The sequence below is a fragment of the Lissotriton helveticus genome, chromosome 1_2 (genome assembly GCF_964261635.1).
Source record: "Lissotriton helveticus chromosome 1_2, aLisHel1.1, whole genome shotgun sequence".
In the NCBI taxonomy this organism is placed as follows: Eukaryota; Metazoa; Chordata; class Amphibia; order Caudata; family Salamandridae; genus Lissotriton; species Lissotriton helveticus.
In genome coordinates, this window is record NC_136058.1 from 433,428,209 (window position 1) to 433,443,502 (window position 15,294).

A 15,294-nucleotide genomic window follows, 5' to 3' on the forward strand; every position below is an offset into this window, starting at 1 on the left:
GGTGAGTGTAGCCAGCACCCTGTTCCTGATTTTAAGTGAGTGTATGGCCTGCACCCTGTTCCTGGTTTTAAGTGAGTGTATGGCCTGCACCCTGTTCCTGGTTTTAAGTGAGTGTATGGCCTGCACCCTGTTCCTGGTTTTAAGTGAGTGTGGGGCCTGCGCCCTGTTCCTGGTTTTAGGATTGTGTGTAGCCAGCACCCTGTTGCTGGTTTTAAGTGAGTGTATGGCCTGCACCCTGTTCCTGATTTTAAGTGAGTGTGGGGCCTGCACCCTGTTCCTGGTTTTAAGTGAGTGTATGGCCTGCACCCTGTTCCTGGTTTTAAGTGAGTGTATGGCCTGCACCCTGTTCCTGGTTTTAAGTGAGTGTATGGCCTGCACCCTGTTCCTGGTTTTAAGTGAGTGTGGGGCCTGCACCCTGTTCCTGGTTTTAAGTGAGTGTATGGCCTGCACCCTGTTCCTGGTTTTAAGTGAGTGTATGGCCTGCACCCTGTTCCTGGTTTTAAGTGAGTGTGTGGCCTGCACCCTGTTCCTGGTTTTAAGTGAGTGTGGGGCCAGCACCCTGTTCCTGGTTTTAAGTGAGTGTGTGGCCAGCACCCTGTTCCTGGTTTTAAATGAGTGTGTGGCCTGCACCCTGTTCCTGGTTTTAAGTGAGTGTGGGGCCTGCACCCATTTCCTGGTTTTAAGTGAGTGGGTGGCCAGCACCCTGTTCCTGGTTTTAAGTGAGTGTGGGGCCTGCACCCTGTTCCTGGTTTTAAGTGAGTGTATGGCCTGCACCCTGTTCCTGGTTTTAAATGAGTGTATGGCCTGCACCCTGTTCCTGGTTTTAAGTGAGTGTATGGCCTGCACCCTGTTCCTGGTTTTAAGTGAGTGGGTGGCCTGCACCCTGTTCCTGGTTTTAAATGAGTGTGTGGCCTGCACTCTACTCCAGATTTGTATTGAGTGTTTACCCTGAACCCTGTTTTAGATTTTAAGTGAGTGTGGGGCCTGCTTCCTGTTCCAGGTGTTAAGTGAGTGTGGGACCTGCACCCTGTTCCTGGTTTTAAGTGAGTGTAGCCAGCACCCTGTTCCTGGTTTTAGGTGAGTGTAGCCAGCACCCTGTTCCTGGTTTTAAGTGAGTGTGGGGCCTGCACCCAGTTCCTGGTTTTAAGTGAGTGCGGGGTCTGCACCCTGTTCCTGGTTTTAAGTGAGTGTGGGGCCTGCACCCTGTTCCTGGTTTTAAGTGAGTGTAGCCAGCACCCTGTTCCTGGTTTTAGGTGAGTGTAGCCAGCACCCTGTTCCTGATTTTAAGTGAGTGTATGGCCTGCACCCTGTTCCTGGTTTTAAGTGAGTGTATGGCCTGCACCCTGTTCCTGGTTTTAAGTGAGTGTATGGCCTGCACCCTGTTCCTGGTTTTAAGTGAGTGTGGGGCCTGCGCCCTGTTCCTGGTTTTAGGATTGTGTGTAGCCAGCACCCTGTTGCTGGTTTTAAGTGAGTGTATGGCCTGCACCCTGTTCCTGATTTTAAGTGAGTGTGGGGCCTGCACCCTGTTCCTGGTTTTAAGTGAGTGTATGGCCTGCACCCTGTTCCTGGTTTTAAGTGAGTGTATGGCCTGCACCCTGTTCCTGGTTTTAAGTGAGTGTATGGCCTGCACCCTGTTCCTGGTTTTAAGTGAGTGTGGGGCCTGCACCCTGTTCCTGGTTTTAAGTGAGTGTATGGCCTGCACCCTGTTCCTGGTTTTAAGTGAGTGTATGGCCTGCACCCTGTTCCTGGTTTTAAGTGAGTGTGGGGCCTGCACCCTGTTCCTGGTTTTAAGTGAGTGTATGGCCTGCACCCTGTTCCTGGTTTTAAGTGAGTGTATGGCCTGCACCCTGTTCCTGGTTTTAAGTGAGTGTATGGCCTGCACCCTGTTCCTGGTTTTAAGTGAGTGTATGGCCTGCACCCTGTTCCTGGTTTTAAGTGGGTGTATGGCCTGCACCCTGTTCCTGGTTTTAAGTGAGTGTGGGGCCTGCACCCTGTTCCTGGTTTTAAGTGAGTGTATGGCCTGCACCCTGTTCCTGGTTTTAAGTGAGTGTATGGCCTGCACCCTGTTCCTGGTTTTAAGTGAGTGTGGGGCCTGCACCCTGTTCCTGGTTTTAGGATTGTGTGTAGCCAGCACCGTGTTGCTGGTTTTAAGTGAGTGTATGGCCTGCACCCTGTTCCTGGTTTTAAGTGAGTGTGGGGCCTGCACCCTGTTCCTGGTTTTAAGTGAGTGTATGGCCTGCACCCTGTTCCTGGTTTTAGGTGAGTGTATGGCCCGCACCCTGTTCCTGGTTTTAAGTGAGTGTGGGGCCTGCACCCAGTTCCTGGTTTTAAGTGAGTGGGTGGCCTGCACCCTGTTCCTGGTTTTATATGAGTGTGTGGCCTGCACTCTACTCCAGATTTGTATTGAGTGTTTACCCTGAACCCTGTTTTAGATTTTAAGCGAGTGTGGGGCCTGCTTCCTGTTCCAGGTGTTAAGTGAGTGTGGGACCTGCACACTGTTCCTGGTTTTAAGTGAGTGTAGCCAGCACCCTGTTCCTGGTTTTAGGTGAGTGTAGCCAGCACCCTGTTCCTGGTTTTACGTGAGTGTGTGGCCGGCACCCTGTTCCTGGTTTTAAGTGAGTGTAGCCAGCACCCTGTTCCTGGTTTTTGGTGAGTGTATGGCCTGCACCCTGTTCCTGGTTTTACGTGAGTGTGGGGCCTGCACCCTGTTCCTGGTTTTAAGTGAGTGTATGGCCTGCACCCTGTTCCTGGTTTTACGTGAGTGTGTGGCCGGCACCCTGTTCCTGGTTTTAGGTGTGTGTAGCCAGCACCCTGTTCCTGGTTTTTGGTGAGTGTATGGCCTGCACCCTGTTCCTGGTTTTAAGTGAGTGTATGGCCTGCACCCTGTTCCTGGTTTTACCTGAGTGTGTGGCCGGCACCCTGTTCCTGGTTTTAGGTGTGTGTAGCCAGCACCCTGTTCCTGGTTTTTGGTGAGTGTATGGCCTGCACCCTGTTCCTGGTTTTAAGTGAGTGTGGGGCCTGCACCCTGTTCCTGGTTTTAAGTGAGTGTATGGCCTGCACCCTGTTCCTGGTTTTACGTGAGTGTGTGGCCGGCACCCTGTTCCTGGTTTTAGGTGTGTGTAGCCAGCACCCTGTTCCTGGTTTTTGGTGAGTGTATGGCCTGCACCCTGTTCCTGGTTTTAAGTGAGTGTATGGCCTGCACCCTGTTCCTGGTTTTACGTGAGTGTGTGGCCGGCACCCTGTTCCTGGTTTTAGGTGTGTTTAGCCAGCACCCTGTTCCTGGTTTTTGGTGAGTGTATGGCCTGCACCCTGTTCCTGGTTTTACGTGAGTGTGTGGCCGGCACCCTGTTCCTGGTTTTAGGTGTGTGTAGCCAGCACCCTGTTCCTGGTTTTTGGTGAGTGTATGGCCTGCACCCTGTTCCTGGTTTTAAGTGAGTGTGGGGCCTGCACCCTGTTCCTGGTTTTAAGTGAGTGTATGGCCTGCACCCTGTTCCTGGTTTTAAGTGAGTGTATGGCCTGCACCCTGTTCCTGGTTTTAAGTGAGTGTATGGCCTGCACCCTGTTCCTGGTTTTAAGTGAGTGTGTGGCCAGCACCCTGTTCCTGGTTTTAGGTGTGTGAACCCAGCACCCTGTTCCTGGTTTTAGGATTGTGTGTAACAAGCACCCTGTTCCTGGTTTTAAGTGAGTGTGTGGCCAGCACCCTGTTCCTGGTTTTAAGTGAGTGTGGGGCCTGCACCCTGTTCCTGGTTTTAAGTGAGTGTATGGCCTGCACCCTGTTCCTGGTTTTAAGTGAGTGTATGGCCTGCACCCTGTTCCTGGTTTTAAGTGAGTGTGGGGCCTGCACCCTGTTCCTGGTTTTAAGTGAGTGTATGGCCTGCACCCTGTTCCTGGTTTTAAGTGAGTGTATGGCCTGCACCCTGTTCCTGGTTTTAAGTGAGTGTATGGCCCGTACCCTGTTCCTGGTTTTAAGTGAGTGTGGGGCCTGCACCCTGTTCCTGGTTTTTAAGTGAGTGTGGGGCCTGCACACTGTTCCTGGTTTTAAGTGAGTGTATGGCCTGCACCCTGTTCCTGGTTTTAAGTGAGTGTATGGCCTGCACCCTGTTCCTGGTTTTAAGTGAGTGTGGGGCCTGCACCCTGTTCCTGGTTTTAAGTGAGTGTATGGCCTGCACCCTGTTCCTGGTTTTAAGTGAGTGTATGGCCTGCACCCTGTTCCTGGTTTTAAGTGAGTGTATGGCCTGCACCCTGTTCCTGGTTTTAAGTGAGTGTGGGGCCTGTACCCTGTTCCTGGTTTTAAGTGAGTGTGGGGCCTGCACCCTGTTCCTGGTTTTAAGTGAGTGTATGGCCTGCACCCTGTTCCTGGTTTTAAGTGAGTGTATGGCCTGCACCCTGTTCCTGGTTTTAAGTGAGTGTATTGCTTGCATCCTGTTCCTGGTTTTAAGTGAGTGTATGGCCTGCACCCTGTTCCTGGTTTTAAGTGAGTGTGAGGCCAGCACCCTGTTCCTGGTTTTAGGTGTGTGTACCCAGCACCCTGTTCCTGGTTTTAGGATTGTGTGTAGCCAGCACCCTGTTCCTGGTTTTAAGTGAGTGTGTGGCCAGCACCCTGTTCCTGGTTTTAAGTGAGTGTGTGGCCAGCACCCTGTTCCTGGTTTTAAATGAGTGTGTGGCCAGCACCCTGTTCCTGGTTTTACGTGAGTGTGTGGCCGGCACCCTGTTCCTGGTTTTAAGTGAGTGTAGCCAGCACCCTGTTCCTGGTTTTTGGTGAGTGTATGGCCTGCACCCTGTTCCTGGTTTTACGTGAGTGTGGGGCCTGCACCCTGTTCCTGGTTTTAAGTGAGTGTATGGCCTGCACCCTGTTCCTGGTTTTACGTGAGTGTGTGGCCGGCACCCTGTTCCTGGTTTTAGGTGTGTGTAGCCAGCACCCTGTTCCTGGTTTTTGGTGAGTGTATGGCCTGCACCCTGTTCCTGGTTTTAAGTGAGTGTATGGCCTGCACCCTGTTCCTGGTTTTACCTGAGTGTGTGGCCGGCACCCTGTTCCTGGTTTTAGGTGTGTGTAGCCAGCACCCTGTTCCTGGTTTTTGGTGAGTGTATGGCCTGCACCCTGTTCCTGGTTTTAAGTGAGTGTGGGGCCTGCACCCTGTTCCTGGTTTTAAGTGAGTGTATGGCCTGCACCCTGTTCCTGGTTTTACGTGAGTGTGTGGCCGGCACCCTGTTCCTGGTTTTAGGTGTGTGTAGCCAGCACCCTGTTCCTGGTTTTTGGTGAGTGTATGGCCTGCACCCTGTTCCTGGTTTTAAGTGAGTGTAAGGCCTGCACCCTGTTCCTGGATTACGTGAGTGTGTGGCCGGCACCCTGTTCCTGGTTTTAGGTGTGTTTAGCCAGCACCCTGTTCCTGGTTTTTGGTGAGTGTATGGCCTGCACCCTGTTCCTGGTTTTAAGTGAGTGTAGCCAGCACCCTGTTCCTGGTTTTACGTGAGTGTGTGGCCGGCACCCTGTTCCTGGTTTTAGGTGTGTGTAGCCAGCACCCTGTTCCTGGTTTTTGGTGAGTGTATGGCCTGCACCCTGTTCCTGGTTTTAAGTGAGTGTGGGGCCTGCACCCTGTTCCTGGTTTTAAGTGAGTGTATGGCCTGCACCCTGTTCCTGGTTTTAAGTGAGTGTGGGGCCTGCACCCTGTTCCTGGTTTTAAGTGAGTGTGTGGCCAGCACCCTGTTCCTGGTTTTAAGTGAGTGTGGGGCCTGCACCCTGTTCCTGGTTTTAAGTGAGTGTATGGCCTGCACCCTGTTCCTGGTTTTAAGTGAGTGTGGGGCCTGCACCCTGTTCCTGCTTTTAAGTGAGTGTATGGCCTGCACCCTGTTCCTGGTTTTAAGTGAGTGTATGGCCTGCACCCTGTTCCTGGTTTTAAGTGAGTGTATGGCCTGCACCCTGTTCCTGGTTTTAAGTGAGTGTGGGGCCTGCACCCTGTTCCTGGTTTTAAGTGAGTGTATGACCTGCACCCTGTTCCTGGTTTTAAGTGAGTGTGGGGCCTGCACCCTGTTCCTGGTTTTAAGTGAGTGTGGGGCCTGCACCCTGTTCCTGGTTTTAAGTGAGTGTATGGCCTGCACCCTGTTCCTGATTTTAAGTGAGTGTATGGCCTGCACCCTGTTCCTGGTTTTAAGTGAGTGTATGGCCTGCACCCTGTTCCTGGTTTTAAGTGAGTGTATGGCCTGCACCCTGTTCCTGGTTTTAAGTGAGTGTGGGGCCTGCACCCTGTTCCTGGTTTTAGGATTGTGTGTAGCCAGCACCCTGTTGCTGGTTTTAAGTGAGTGTATGGCCTGCACCCTGTTCCTGATTTTAAGTGAGTGTGGGGCCTGCACCCTGTTCCTGGTTTTAAGTGAGTGTATGGCCTGCACCCTGTTCCTGGTTTTAAGTGAGTGTATGGCCTGCACCCTGTTCCTGGTTTTAAGTGAGTGTGGGGCCTGCACCCTGTTCCTGGTTTTAAGTGAGTGTATGGCCTGCACCCTGTTCCTGGTTTTAAGTGAGTGTATGGCCTGCACCCTGTTCCTGGTTTTAAGTGAGTGTATGGCCTGCACCCTGTTCCTGGTTTTAAGTGAGTGTGGGGCCTGCACCCTGTTCCTGGTTTTAAGTGAGTGTGGGGCCTGCACCCTGTTCCTGGTTTTAAGTGAGTGTATGGCCTGCACCCTGTTCCTGGTTTTAAGTGAGTGTGGGGCCTGCACCCTGTTCCTGGTTTTAAGTGAGTGTATGGCCTGCACCCTGTTCCTGGTTTTAAGTGAGTGAATGGCCTGCACCCTGTTCCTGGTTTTAAGTGAGTGTATGGCCTGCACCCTGTTCCTGGTTTTAAGTGAGTGTATGGCCTGCACCCTGTTCCTGGTTTTAAGTGAGTGTGGGGCCTGCACCCTGTTCCTGGTTTTAAGTGAGTGTATGGCCTGCACCCTGTTCCTGGTTTTAAGTGAGTGTATGGCCTGCACCCTGTTCCTGCTTTTAAGTGAGTGTATGGCCTGCACCCTGTTCCTGGTTTTAAGTGAGTGTATGGCCTGCACCCTGTTCCTGGTTTTAAGTGAGTGTATGGCCTGCACCCTGTTCCTGGTTTTAAGTGAGTGTGGGGCCTGCACCCTCTTCCTGGTTTTAAGTGAGTGTATGGCCTGCACCCTGTTCCTGGTTTTAAGTGAGTGTATGGCCTGCACCCTGTTCCTGGTTTTAAGTGAGTGTATGGCCTGCACCCTGTTCCTGGTTTTAAATGAGTGTGGGGCCTGCACCCTGTTCCTGGTTTTAAGTGAGTGTATGGCCTGCACCCTGTTCCTGGTTTTAAGTGAGTGTATGGCCTGCACCCTGTTCCTGGTTTTAAGTGAGTGTGGGGCCTGCACCCTGTTCCTGGTTTTAAGTGAGTGTGGGGCCTGCACCCTGTTCCTGGTTTTAAGTGAGTGTATGGCCTGCACCCTGTTCCTGGTTTTAAGTGAGTGTATGGCCTGCACCCTGTTCCTGGTTTTAAGTGAGTGTATGGCCTGCACCCTGTTCCTGGTTTTAAGTGAGTGTGTGGCCAGCACCCTGTTCCTGGTTTTAGGTGTGTGAACCCAGCACCCTGTTCCTGGTTTTAGGATTGTGTGTAACAAGCACCCTGTTCCTGGTTTTAAGTGAGTGTGTGGCCAGCACCCTGTTCCTGGTTTTAAGTGAGTGTGGGGCCTGCACCCTGTTCCTGGTTTTAAGTGAGTGTATGGCCTGCACCCTGTTCCTGGTTTTAAGTGAGTGTATGGCCTGCACCCTGTTCCTGGTTTTAAGTGAGTGTGGGGCCTGCACCCTGTTCCTGGTTTTAAGTGAGTGTATGGCCTGCACCCTGTTCCTGGTTTTAAGTGAGTGTATGGCCTGCACCCTGTTCCTGGTTTTAAGTGAGTGTATGGCCCGTACCCTGTTCCTGGTTTTAAGTGAGTGTGGGGCCTGCACCCTGTTCCTGGTTTTTAAGTGAGTGTGGGGCCTGCACACTGTTCCTGGTTTTAAGTGAGTGTATGGCCTGCACCCTGTTCCTGGTTTTAAGTGAGTGTATGGCCTGCACCCTGTTCCTGGTTTTAAGTGAGTGTGGGGCCTGCACCCTGTTCCTGGTTTTAAGTGAGTGTATGGCCTGCACCCTGTTCCTGGTTTTAAGTGAGTGTATGGCCTGCACCCTGTTCCTGGTTTTAAGTGAGTGTATGGCCTGCACCCTGTTCCTGGTTTTAAGTGAGTGTGGGGCCTGCACCCTGTTCCTGGTTTTAAGTGAGTGTGGGGCCTGCACCCTGTTCCTGGTTTTAAGTGAGTGTATGGCCTGCACCCTGTTCCTGGTTTTAAGTGAGTGTATGGCCTGCACCCTGTTCCTGGTTTTAAGTGAGTGTATTGCTTGCATCCTGTTCCTGGTTTTAAGTGAGTGCATGGCCTGCACCCTGTTCCTGGTTTTAAGTGAGTGTGTGGCCAGCACCCTGTTCCTGGTTTTAGGTGTGTGTACCCAGCACCCTGTTCCTGGTTTTAGGATTGTGTGTAGCCAGCACCCTGTTCCTGGTTTTAAGTGAGTGTGTGGCCAGCACCCTGTTCCTGCTTTTAAGTGAGTGTGGGGCCTGCACCCTGTTCCTGGTTTTAAGTGAGTGTATGGCCTGCACCCTGTTCCTGGTTTTAAGTGAGTGTATGGCCTGCACCCTGTTCCTGCTTTTAAGTGAGTGTGGGGCCTACACCCTGTTTCTGGTTTTAAGTGAGTGTATGGCCTGCACCCTGTTCCTGCTTTTAAGTGAGTGTGGGGCCTACACCCTGTTTCTGGTTTTAAGTGAGTGTATGGCCTGCACCCTGTTCCTGGTTTTAAGTGAGTGTATGGCCTGCACCCTGTTCCTGCTTTTAAGTGAGTGTGGGGCCTACACCCTGTTTCTGGTTTTAAGTGAGTGTATGGCCTGCACCCTGTTCCTGGTTTTAAGTGAGTGTGTGGCCAGCACCCTGTTCCTGGTTTTAGGTGTGTGTACCCAGCACCCTGTTCCTGGTTTTAGGATTGTGTGTAGCCAGCACTCTGTTCCTGGTTTTAAGTGAGTGTATGGCCAGCACTCTGTTCCTGGTTTTAAGTGAGTGTGGGGCCTGCACCCTGTTCCTGGTTTTAAGTAAGTGTGTGGCCAGCACCCTGTTCCTGGTTTTAAGTGAGTGTGGGGCCTGCACCCAGTTCCTGGTTTTAAGTGAGTGTGGGGCCTGCACCCTGTTCCTGGTTTTAAGTGAGTGGGTGGCCTGCACCCTGTTCCTGGTTTTAAATGAGTGGGTGGCCTGCACTCTACTCCAGATTTGTATTGAGTGTTTACCCTGAACCCTGTTTTAGATTTTAAGCGAGAGTGTGGCCTGCTTCCTGTTCCAGGTGTTAAGTGAGTGTGGAGCCTGCACCCTGTTCCTGGTTTTAAGTGAGTGTAGCTAGCACCCTGTTCCTGGTTTTAAGTGAGTGTGGGGCCTGCACCCTGTTCCTGGTTTTAAGTGAGTGTGGGGCCTGCACCCTGTTCCTGGTTTTAAGTGAGTGTGGGGCCTGCACCCTGTTCCTGGTTTTAAGTGAGTGTGGCCTGCACCCTGTTCCTGGTTTTAAGTGAGTGTAGCCAGCACCCTGTTCCTGGTTTTAAGTGAGTGTATGGCCTGCACCCTGTTCCTGGTTTTAAGTGAGTGTATGGCCTGCACCCTGTTCCTGGTTTTAAGTGAGTGTGTGGCCAGCACCCTGTTCCTGGTTTTAGGTGTGTGAACCCAGCACCCTGTTCCTGGTTTTAGGATTGTGTGTAACAAGCACCCTGTTCCTGGTTTTAAGTGAGTGTGTGGCCAGCACCCTGTTCCTGGTTTTAAGTGAGTGTGGGGCCTGCACCCTGTTCCTGGTTTTAAGTGAGTGTATGGCCTGCACCCTGTTCCTGGTTTTAAGTGAGTGTATGGCCTGCACCCTGTTCCTGGTTTTAAGTGAGTGTGGGGCCTGCACCCTGTTCCTGGTTTTAAGTGAGTGTATGGCCTGCACCCTGTTCCTGGTTTTAAGTGAGTGTATGGCCTGCACCCTGTTCCTGGTTTTAAGTGAGTGTATGGCCCGTACCCTGTTCCTGGTTTTAAGTGAGTGTGGGGCCTGCACCCTGTTCCTGGTTTTTAAGTGAGTGTGGGGCCTGCACACTGTTCCTGGTTTTAAGTGAGTGTATGGCCTGCACCCTGTTCCTGGTTTTAAGTGAGTGTATGGCCTGCACCCTGTTCCTGGTTTTAAGTGAGTGTGGGGCCTGCACCCTGTTCCTGGTTTTAAGTGAGTGTATGGCCTGCACCCTGTTCCTGGTTTTAAGTGAGTGTATGGCCTGCACCCTGTTCCTGGTTTTAAGTGAGTGTATGGCCTGCACCCTGTTCCTGGTTTTAAGTGCGTGTGGGGCCTGCACCCTGTTCCTGGTTTTAAGTGAGTGTGGGGCCTGCACCCTGTTCCTGGTTTTAAGTGAGTGTATGGCCTGCACCCTGTTCCTGGTTTTAAGTGAGTGTATGGCCTGCACCCTGTTCCTGGTTTTAAGTGAGTGTATTGCTTGCATCCTGTTCCAGGTTTTAAGTGAGTGTATGGCCTGCACCCTGTTCCTGGTTTTAAGTGAGTGTGTGGCCAGCACCCTGTTCCTGGTTTTAGGTGTGTGTACCCAGCACCCTGTTCCTGGTTTTAGGATTGTGTGTAGCCAGCACCCTGTTCCTGGTTTTAAGTGAGTGTGTGGCCAGCACCCTGTTCCTGCTTTTAAGTGAGTGTGGGGCCTGCACCCTGTTCCTGGTTTTAAGTGAGTGTATGGCCTGCACCCTGTTCCTGGTTTTAAGTGAGTGTATGGCCTGCACCCTGTTCCTGCTTTTAAGTGAGTGTGGGGCCTACACCCTGTTTCTGGTTTTAAGTGAGTGTATGGCCTGCACCCTGTTCCTGGTTTTAAGTGAGTGTGTGGCCAGCACCCTGTTCCTGGTTTTAGGTGTGTGTACCCAGCACCCTGTTCCTGGTTTTAGGATTGTGTGTAGCCAGCACTCTGTTCCTGGTTTTAAGTGAGTGTATGGCCAGCACTCTGTTCCTGGTTTTAAGTGAGTGTGGGGCCTGCACCCTGTTCCTGGTTTTAAGTAAGTGTGTGGCCAGCACCCTGTTCCTGGTTTTAAGTGAGTGTGGGGCCTGCACCCAGTTCCTGGTTTTAAGTGAGTGTGGGGCCTGCACCCTGTTCCTGGTTTTAAGTGAGTGGGTGGCCTGCACCCTGTTCCTGGTTTTAAATGAGTGGGTGGCCTGCACTCTACTCCAGATTTGTATTGAGTGTTTACCCTGAACCCTGTTTTAGATTTTAAGCGAGAGTGTGGCCTGCTTCCTGTTCCAGGTGTTAAGTGAGTGTGGAGCCTGCACCCTGTTCCTGGTTTTAAGTGAGTGTAGCTAGCACCCTGTTCCTGGTTTTAAGTGAGTGTGGGGCCTGCACCCTGTTCCTGGTTTTAAGTGAGTGTGGGGCCTGCACCCTGTTCCTGGTTTTAAGTGAGTGTGGGGCCTGCACCCTGTTCCTGGTTTTAAGTGAGTGTGGCCTGCACCCTGTTCCTGGTTTTAAGTGAGTGTATGGCCTGCACCCTGTTCCTGCTTTTAAGTGAGTGTGGGGCCTACACCCTGTTCCTGGTGTTAAGTGAGGGTGGGGCCTGCACCCTGTTCCTGGTTTTAGGTGTGTGTACCCAGCACCCTGTTCCTGGTTTTAGGATTGTGTGTAGCCAGCACCCTGTTCCTGGTTTTAAGTGAGTGTATGGCCTGCACCCTCTTCCTGGTTTTATGTGAGTGTGGGGCCTGCACCCTGTTCCTGGTTTTAAGTGAGTGTATGGCCTGCACCCTGTTCCTGGTTTTAAGTGAGTGTAGGGCCTGCACCCTGTTCCTGGTTTTAAGTGAGTGTATGGCCTGCACCCTGTTCCTGGTTTTAGGATTGTGTGTAGCCAGCACCCTGTTCCAGGTTTTAAGTGAGTGGGTGGCCAGCACCCTGTTCCTGGTTTTAAGAGAGTGTCGCCAGCACCCTGTTCCTGGTTTTAAGTGAGTGTAGCCAGCACCCTGTTCCTGGTTTTAAGTGAGTGTGTGACCAAGACCCTGTTCCTGGTTTTAAGTGAGTGTGGGGCCTGCACCCTGTTCCTGGTTTTAAGTGAGTGTAGCCAGCACCCTGTTCCTGGTTTTAAGTGAGTGTAGCCAGCACCCTGTTCCTGGTTTTAAGTGAGTGTATGGCCTGCACCCTGTTCCTGGTTTTAAGTGAGTGTGGGGCCTGCACCCTGTTCCTGGTTTTAAGTGAGTGTGGGGCCTGCACCCTGTTCCTGGTTCTAAGTGAGTGTATGGCCTGCACCCTGTTCCTGGTTTTAGGATTGTGTGTAGCCAGCACCCTGTTCCTGGTTTTAAGTGAGTGTAGCCAGCACCCTGTTCCTGGTTTTAAGTGAGCGTAGCCAGCACCCTGTTCCTGGTTTTAAGTGAGTGTATGGCCTGCACCCTATTCCTGGTTTTATGTGAGTGTGGGGCCTGCACCCTGTTCCTTGTTTTAAGTGAGTGTATGGCCTGCACCCTGTTCCTGGTTTTAAGTGAGTGTAGGGCCTGCACCCTGTTCCTGGTTTTAAGTGAGTGTATGGCCTGCACCCTGTTCCTGGTTTTAGGATTGTGTTTAGCCAGCACCCTGTTCCAGGTTTTAAGTGAGTGGGTGGCCAGCACCCTGTTCCTGGTTTTAAGAGAGTGTCGCCAGCACCCTGTTCCTGGTTTTAAGTGAGTGTAGCCAGCACCCTGTTCCTGGTTTTAAGTGAGTGTGTGACCAGCACCCTGTTCCTGGTTTTAAGTGAGTGTAGCCAGCACCCTGTTCCTGGTTTTAAGTGAGTGTGTGGCCAGCACCCTGTTCCTGGTTTTAAGTGAGTGTGGGGCCTGCACCCTGTTCCTGGTTTTAAGTGAGTGTATGGCCTGCACCCTGTTCCTGCTTTTAAGTGAGTGTGGGGCCTACACCCTGTTCCTGGTGTTAAGTGAGGGTGGGGCCTGCACCCTGTTCCTGGTTTTAGGTGTGTGTACCCAGCACCCTGTTCCTGGTTTTAGGATTGTGTGTAGCCAGCACCCTGTTCCTGGTTTTAAGTGAGTGTATGGCCTGCACCCTCTTCCTGGTTTTATGTGAGTGTGGGGCCTGCACCCTGTTCCTGGTTTTAAGTGAGTGTATGGCCTGCACCCTGTTCCTGGTTTTAAGTGAGTGTAGGGCCTGCACCCTGTTCCTGGTTTTAAGTGAGTGTATGGCCTGCACCCTGTTCCTGGTTTTAGGATTGTGTGTAGCCAGCACCCTGTTCCAGGTTTTAAGTGAGTGGGTGGCCAGCACCCTGTTCCTGGTTTTAAGAGAGTGTCGCCAGCACCCTGTTCCTGGTTTTAAGTGAGTGTAGCCAGCACCCTGTTCCTGGTTTTAAGTGAGTGTGTGACCAAGACCCTGTTCCTGGTTTTAAGTGAGTGTGGGGCCTGCACCCTGTTCCTGGTTTTAAGTGAGTGTAGCCAGCACCCTGTTCCTGGTTTTAAGTGAGTGTAGCCAGCACCCTGTTCCTGGTTTTAAGTGAGTGTATGGCCTGCACCCTGTTCCTGGTTTTAAGTGAGTGTGGGGCCTGCACCCTGTTCCTGGTTTTAAGTGAGTGTGGGGCCTGCACCCTGTTCCTGGTTCTAAGTGAGTGTATGGCCTGCACCCTGTTCCTGGTTTTAGGATTGTGTGTAGCCAGCACCCTGTTCCTGGTTTTAAGTGAGTGTAGCCAGCACCCTGTTCCTGGTTTTAAGTGAGCGTAGCCAGCACCCTGTTCCTGGTTTTAAGTGAGTGTATGGCCTGCACCCTATTCCTGGTTTTATGTGAGTGTGGGGCCTGCACCCTGTTCCTTGTTTTAAGTGAGTGTATGGCCTGCACCCTGTTCCTGGTTTTAAGTGAGTGTAGGGCCTGCACCCTGTTCCTGGTTTTAAGTGAGTGTATGGCCTGCACCCTGTTCCTGGTTTTAGGATTGTGTTTAGCCAGCACCCTGTTCCAGGTTTTAAGTGAGTGGGTGGCCAGCACCCTGTTCCTGGTTTTAAGAGAGTGTCGCCAGCACCCTGTTCCTGGTTTTAAGTGAGTGTAGCCAGCACCCTGTTCCTGGTTTTAAGTGAGTGTGTGACCAGCACCCTGTTCCTGGTTTTAAGTGAGTGTAGCCAGCACCCTGTTCCTGGTTTTGAGTGAGTGTGTGGCCAGCACCCTGTTCCTGGTTTAAAGTGAGTGTGTGGCCAGCACCCTGTTCCTGGTTTTAAGTGAGTGTGGGGCCTGCACCCTGTTCCTGGTTTTAGGTGAGTGTGTGGCCAGCACCCTGTTCCTGGTTTTAAGTGAGTGGGGGGCCAGCACCCTGTTCCTGGTTTTAAGTGAGTGTGTGGCCAGCACCCTGTTGCTGGTTTTAGGTGTGTGTGGCCAGCACTCTGTTCCTAGTTTTAGGTGTGTGTAGCCAGCACCCTGTTGCTGGTTTTAAGTGAGTGTGTGGCCAGCACCCTGTTCCTGGTTTTAAGTGAGTGTGGGGCCTGCACCCTGTTGCAGGTTTTAAGTGAGTGTATGGCCTGCACCCTGTTCCTGGTTTCAAGTGAGTGTGGGGCCTGCACCCTGTTCCTGGTTTTAAGTGAGTGTATGGCCTGCACTAAGCATGGGCGGATTTTGCGGATCCACGATTCACGAATTTGCGGATTCACGGATCGTGGATCCGCAAAATCCACGGATTTTGCGGATTGGTGGATTTGGGGGCGGGGCTTCCTCGAGTGTGTGGGCGGGGCCAAACGGACGGGGCTTCCATGCGAGCGCACATGCCCCTTGTGTGAATACAAAAGGTCAGAGACCGATCAGAGCAGCAGATTAAGAGACAGACGCCCCTGGTCACAGCACGGGGATTGCGCACGTGAAAGCCAAAGATGCAAATGCCTCTGGGCAGCATCACAGCGGATTTCCGATGGTATATTTGGGAAGAAGGCACATCTGCCCAGCCTCCCAACGCTCACGATTTTTTTTGGGCTGATGAATGAGTCACTGCATTTGCGCTTCAACTAGTTCCAGCGACCAAGTGTGTGTTACTATGCAATCGCGCTGAAGTGCGCAGGGGTCCCTTGAGTGAAATGTCCATCATAGTGGGTAAATGGCGGGAAGACGGGCGGGTGCACACCTCGAGTGTGTGGGCGGGGCCAAACGGACGGGGCTTCCATGCGAGCGCACATGCCCCTTGTGTGAATACAAAAGGTCAGAGACCGATCAGAGCAGCAGATTAAGAGACAGAAGCCCCTGGTCACAGGAACAGCACGGGGATTGCGCACGTGAAAGCCACGTGATTATTTTTGGGCTGAT